This window comes from Perca fluviatilis, chromosome 21, assembly GCF_010015445.1.
Source record: "Perca fluviatilis chromosome 21, GENO_Pfluv_1.0, whole genome shotgun sequence".
In the NCBI taxonomy this organism is placed as follows: domain Eukaryota; kingdom Metazoa; phylum Chordata; class Actinopteri; order Perciformes; family Percidae; genus Perca; species Perca fluviatilis.
The window spans coordinates 15,560,331-15,566,898 of NC_053132.1; the positions used below are offsets into that span (position 1 = coordinate 15,560,331).

Below are 6,568 nucleotides of genomic sequence, written 5' to 3' on the forward strand. Positions count from 1 at the left end.
TTTAAATTGGCGGTAAGTTGTGCTTTAGAGGAATACATAGTATGCTATAGTAAAAACACAATGTTGTTGCCATTCCTCTTCTTTGACTAAGATGTGTCATCACAACTCAGCAAAAAATATTTTCTCATTATTACCATGAGAAATTCCCAGCATTAAAAAGTGATGCACAATCCCAGAGTGCTTTGCAGCAGTCATGGAGCAGCCTTCTGTTGTGATAATAATGGACCTCAACCACAATTAGTTGTCATTCAGGGCTTTATCTTCTGCTAATAAAATATATGAAAGGAAGAGTGATAGCGCCATCTGCTCAATGATATTTGCATTTAGTAATTATTTTCTTTATTTTGTAATTTAATGGCCAAGTTTAGATATGGTGGGTGGAGCCAAACCAGTCCACGCTCCCGTATGACTGAACATTCCCGTCTGCTCTGTGGGAATAAAGTATAGTTACTGTGTGTGACTGATGCTCAATGCAGCAATAACTGTAACAGCTGCATCTACTGTACGTTGATTTCTAAATGAATCGCCTGTTGGTTATACATAGATCTGGCCAACCATAACGGTTACAGACTAATTCTAATTTCAGATCTGATAACGCAATCAAAGGATTGAAATTACTACCAGTAAAGGGGTTTGCAGGCTGATGGCCAGGCCAATTATAGCCCCTATACCACTGTGATCTTACTTGTGTGTCCATCTGCTCTGTGGGATTACCCCAAATCCTATTGAGCTCAGGGAATGGCAGCCAAGATCAGTAGGCCTGAACTAATCATGACAAACCACCAGTACAAGAGAGGTTTGTCTTTTCCAACAAAGCACAAGATGAATAAAATAAGGAATTATCATTCACTGATTATTAATGATCATCTGAGTTGGTACAATTAGTCGTAGATGACACACTGAATATATTTTAATGCCTAGAAATAAAAAGCAGCGTGAGGCACAAAGCTTGAGTCTGCAGGTTCAAGGTACCATCACATAACTGAGGATACGCCGTTGATTTCATAATATTGTTGATCCATAAAGGTTAAATTCTCTTTCCACTTGCTTGACTCCGCAGGAAGTAGAGACACTGCAGTGCAGAAGTCAGATACATGAGCAGATAGAAAGTTGTCATTTTTATAAAAACTGCCTTTTAATCATAGCCTGTTTTTATCCACATATCTGTACCGATGTTCTCTATCTCCCTCGTTCACCTTTACTTTGACCAAAAGCTCTAACCCTACATATATATAAATGGCACTTACACAGAGTTGGAGCAGACTAACCAGACTTACATTTGCAAAGCCAACCAGTTAGTGCTCATTCTTAAAATCTTTTCTCTTGCAAAACTAAAAAATACAGTTTGAAACACTTCTAATAGCATATAGATCTAATGTTTGTATTGCTTATCGAAGTTTGATTTTGAGAAGCTCATTGCTGCCCCTTGTTGGCTGTTGGTGGGGACCCTTAGGGGGTGATGAGCCCATTTCAGCTTGATCCACCACAATGGGACACAAATTTGAGATTTATGTGTTTTCAACAGTATTTTTCAGTTTTGCAGGAGAATAGACTTTAAGAATAAGGACTAACTGGTTGGCAAATGTAGATCTGGTTAACTGACCCGCTTCTGTTGCAGTGCAGCTGCTTCCCTGAGCTTTTCTTTTTCACTTTTTAGGATCATCTCCCACCCATTGAATGAGGCAGTCCCTATCGAGGCTAGTGGTAAATCTGTTTTAAACAGAATTTCTGCCATGATTACTGCCAAAGTAATAGGCTGATCGTTATAGGCTTCTGTTAAAATAAATAGCGCCCCCCTCGATAGTTAGGGTTAAGGATAAGGTTTGGTTCAGGTTTATGTAGGGGGAAACACATACCGACGGAGGAACAGACTTCAGCACAACACCGGCATGGGATGTGCCCGGCCCGGGACCAGAGGGCTCTGCAGCAAGTGATTTAAACTGCACCAGAACATCATTGGTACCGATCTACCGAGCACTAGGGATATCATTAAGATGAGGTGCCTGAGCAGAGCCCAAAAAATACTAAAAGACAACACCCACCCCAGCAACAGCCTGTTCACCCTGCTGCCTTCTGGCAAATGATACAGAAGTATCCGCTGCCAACAGACTACAGAGCAGCTTCTTTCCTCAGGCTGAGACTCAACTCCACGACATCCTCTGCACACCACTGTAATCATATGACTTTTCTCATTAACCTCAGCACTATGAGTTATACAGGATCTAGATTGCAAACTGTTCTACACATTTAACTGCATCTAAGTCATTTGCATTAAACTACTCTATGTCGGGCTTATCCACATTACAAAACAATTACCTTCGCACTACCCTCACTCCCATTTAAGTTTTTGCACTGTAACTTGTGATTACACTGATATTGTACATATTTCTGTGTGTACACATGAGAGCATGCAGTGTCCTATTTCCAATGAGCGAATAGCTGACGGTTCTTTTTCTCATAAGAATCTGTAAGACACAGAAATGTAATGAGCCAAGGTGTCAGCATAGGTTTTATAATATGTATTCTGTTTGATAACAGAAGCTGTAAAGGATTCATTCATCAGACACAGTGGGACAATTACAAAGACAGAAAGCGAGATTTTATCACAGAAAATGGAAGAATAAGAGCAACATGAAAGCAAACATAGTTAAATCCATCTAGTGCTGGAGCCCTTTCTGGTGCATTTGGTAGAGCAGATGTTAATAGCTTAACGGGGCTAGGCAGTAAGTGTTTAATTAGGTCTGGGAAAAATGATTTATTTACCACATCTGGGCCAATGAAATAACACTCTCTGGACTCTGTCCTTTATGACTCTCGATCTGTATTCCCTGGATTCCCTCCAAAACCTGAAAATATAACTGCCTGGTGTATAGCTTGAGCTTTCAGTCCTGACAAGCAGAATCCCTTATAAACACTGTCTGTGCCCTGTAGTGATGTCGTCTCTCCTGAAGGGAGCGGAGAACAACTGCACCTAGTGGGAGGAGAGGCACGGTAGGGGGTGTGTCAGTGACGATCAAACAGTACAGCACAGTTTTAGTGTCGAGGATTACTGGGATTTGTGCATGTCGCCTGCCTGCTTAGAACACATCAAAGCCACACGGTGCTATGTGCAGTTCTGCTCTGTCCTTTTTATGGATGATAGCTTTGACTTTGATTGTTCCCTCAGGCAGGAGTAAAGAAGAGACATTTTCCTCTCACAATATGCATGTGGGGTTGTGGTGAGAGTGACCACTCAGCCACAACGATGCAGGAGCGTGGACCGTCATGGCGCTTTATACAGTACAAATCAGGGATTGACTGTTGGATACAACTTGCCTGACATCATTGAACGGCTTACCACATTGGGAAACAGGTTCGTCTTGGATAGGAAGACCTCATATTTTATTTAATTTAAAAGGGCCATGTGTTTGTTTGTAGCTATTTTTGCACCTCCAGCATAAGAACATCAGTTTTTTTGGCAGGTCTGTTCTGGGCTCTCTCACCATAAAATTGTCATACTGTCATACTGCCATGGCACCCACTGTGTTGTTTTGAAAGGAATGGAAAACAGGTAACTGGCTTTGCTGTGGCTAGTGCCACCTGCTATACACCTACTGATAATGTGTTTCTTACCACAGTAGAGCAGTTGCACCGTGAGATCTGGCCAGAAAATGTCCACCAGACCATTCAGTTACCAGGACCTGTGTGCTGTTTACTGGCCATCATTGTGTTTCAGTAAAAAAATTTAAAAAAATAAATAAAACAGTGTTTTCCGACATAGAGAACGTTTTGGCGCTCCCCAAAGAGGTTTTAGCCAGAGCCAAAGATCAGCGCCAAAACATCTTTGACATTCAGCAGTCAACTTCCCTCTCATCCACAGCAGTTTCATTTTACACATACGGCTGGCGCTGAAAAGCCAGCTGCTGCATTGTTTTGATTGGATCTGAACGCTCCGATGTGATGTTTGATGCTTGATATGTGTCTACCCAAAGGCCAATTCTGAGCTAGGAAAAACCCTAAAAAGGATTATTAATTATGAATACCATGGTTACACGACTGTTGACAAAACATTATCTGCCATTGGCTGCATATTTGTGGTATATTTATGATATATTTGCACTTGGCCACTCTGCAACTTTAGGGTAACTATTATTTTTCCACTTGGTTAAGCCAGTATGCACTCCCTCCACTCAATCTGGTGAGTCATTTTCATAATGCACGACTGTGATAGGCACAGCTGTTTATTAAAAGATGAGGAATGTGACTGAGATAATGATTAATTACTATATCCTTCCAAGCTATATTGCACGCCAGTAATACATATTTTCTATAAATGATGCTCAAATCTACAAAGGTAGGACACAGAATGTAAAAATACAGGATTTTGATTTAAGTTCAGGCTTTTTATTCCGTTTATGCTCAATTGCTTAACAGCATTATTTGCCATTTCTCTTCATGAAGAGTTGAATTTGCAATGTTATAACATAAAATGACAACTTACTTATTAAGAATGTAAGAAACCACCTTTTATGTATAAAATATCTATAACAATTATCAAGTAGTTAAGTTATGAGTGTTCTGACATAACTTTGCAAACAACCCATGAATTTCTATCACCAAAATGAGCAAATTATTTACTTTATTCACAGTATCAGAGTCCCAGTGACATTACTTTAACGGCAAATAACTTAATTAGGAAAAACAAGGAAAACCATGTTTAAAAGTATATAAATGTTATGCCATGTATGTATATGATGATTGATATACTGTACAACAAAATATGCATAGCAGTAATTGCAGGGAAAGCGAGTGAGACTTTAAACTGCCATTGGTGGGAAGTGTTTTTCAGTGGCTGGATGGACCAGCAGCGACTAGAGTAAATCCTGCTGATACTCGAGAGTGATTTAAAGTGTTTTCAGCAGAAAAGGGCTACACTTCACTGCACAACAGGTCAACTGGGTCTTTATCCCCGCACGTTCTTAAGTAAGCTAACTTTAGCAGAGAGCTGGCTCTCTTCTCCTCTGGAGAAAAGTTAGCCCAAACAATGTTAGCCTTGGGCTAACTGTTAAAAATATGAGCATGAGGCTGGATTGACCTTTGGGGCACTTTTCAGCCTGTATACCGCAGGGCTATAAATATTATATTCGTTTGGGTCTTAACCCTCAACAAACACAAAATGTAGCATATTCCTTTTTAAGCTAAAGCCAACTTTACCCAAGAGCTGACTCTGTTCTCCTCTTGGGGAAAGTTAGCCCAAACAATACAGATTTAACCGCACTGCTGTACTTTGCTAGACTGCTCAGACTAAGTGTGAGCATGAGGCCGCACTGATCTTTGGGACGTCCTACTCAGCCTGTATATATTATTATGTTATACAGTTTGAAATAAAATAAAGCTGTAATTAAACGCCTGTTCTTTGGGAAACTTATAAAACACATCGCTTCACATTGCTGCTACATTACAGTGCTGCTCATAGTATAGGAACATAGTAGAGTATAGGAACCCCTGCTAAAGTTGACTAAAAAGAGGAATTACAAAAAAAATCATCTTTTGGAAATTGATCTTAATGCCTTTATTGAAAAAACTTAGGAAACAAATATTCTTTGTGAATGAATAATGTATTGCAAATAAATAAATGTTCTTCCTTAAAACACAGGGGGCATACGTATATTCACCCCTATGTTAAATTCCCATAGAGGCAGGCCGATTTTTATTTTTAAAGGCCAGTTATTTCATGGATCCAGGATACTATGCATCCTGATAAAGTTCCCTTGGCCTTTGGAATTAAAATAGCCCCACATCATCACATACCCTTCACCATACCTAGAGATTGGCATGGTTTTATTTCAGTTAGCCTAATAGCTGGTTTGATTTGCTTTGAGAGATGATCTTATGGAAAGTACCCCACGCCAATCTCTAGGTATTAGAGCTTAGATCGGCCCAAAAAACCAAGCCCGACCCAGCCCGAGCAAATTATGTCCGAGCCCGGCATGACACATTAACTGTAATTATGAGCCCGAGTCCGATTTTATGAAGGTAAATATGGTGCAAAATGTGAGAGCTTGTAGAATACAATGTGAGAACTTGCAGAACAAAAAATCTGAACTTGTATGTTAAAATTTGCACTTGTAAAAAATATTCACACACCTGTATTCTGAATGTGAAGTCGCAGAAAAAAATATTCACAAATGTGTAGATTGATATTTGCATGAACACAATGACAGCTGCAAAGTTGTAATGCAACATTTACTCGTGTACTTTTTTTTTTTACTCATTTACTTACTTCATTTTCCATCACAACCACAACTCAGTGATTACAACCTCTCAAATCTGTCACTGCAACTTCACATATGTGCTCTCTCGCATCACAAAGTGGCGAATCTGTGCCTCGACTTTTGCAACACTTGTTGCGATACATTTGGTGCAAAACTAATTTGTACGTGTGGTCTTAGGCTGTGGAGCTCTGAGCCAACAGAACGGGGAAAGCAGGGATTGTGAATATTTTCTACAAGTGCAAATTTCAATTTACATGTTCAGATTTTTTTTACAAGTGCAAATTTTAACATACAAGTTCTGGTTTGTTGTTCTA

The 6,568-nt window shown here is 39.7% G+C and overlaps 1 long non-coding RNA gene across 1 annotated transcript in view; it reads left to right on the forward strand.

Moving 5' to 3' along the window:
* Positions 1-3,060: 3,060 nt before the first annotated feature.
* LOC120550921 overlaps positions 3,061-6,568 on the forward strand; it is a 38,582-nt gene continuing 35,074 nt past the window's right edge. The window contains exon 1 of the long non-coding RNA XR_005637802.1: positions 3,061-3,352. This is a non-coding gene — a long non-coding RNA (uncharacterized LOC120550921). The remainder of the gene's footprint in view (positions 3,353-6,568) is intronic.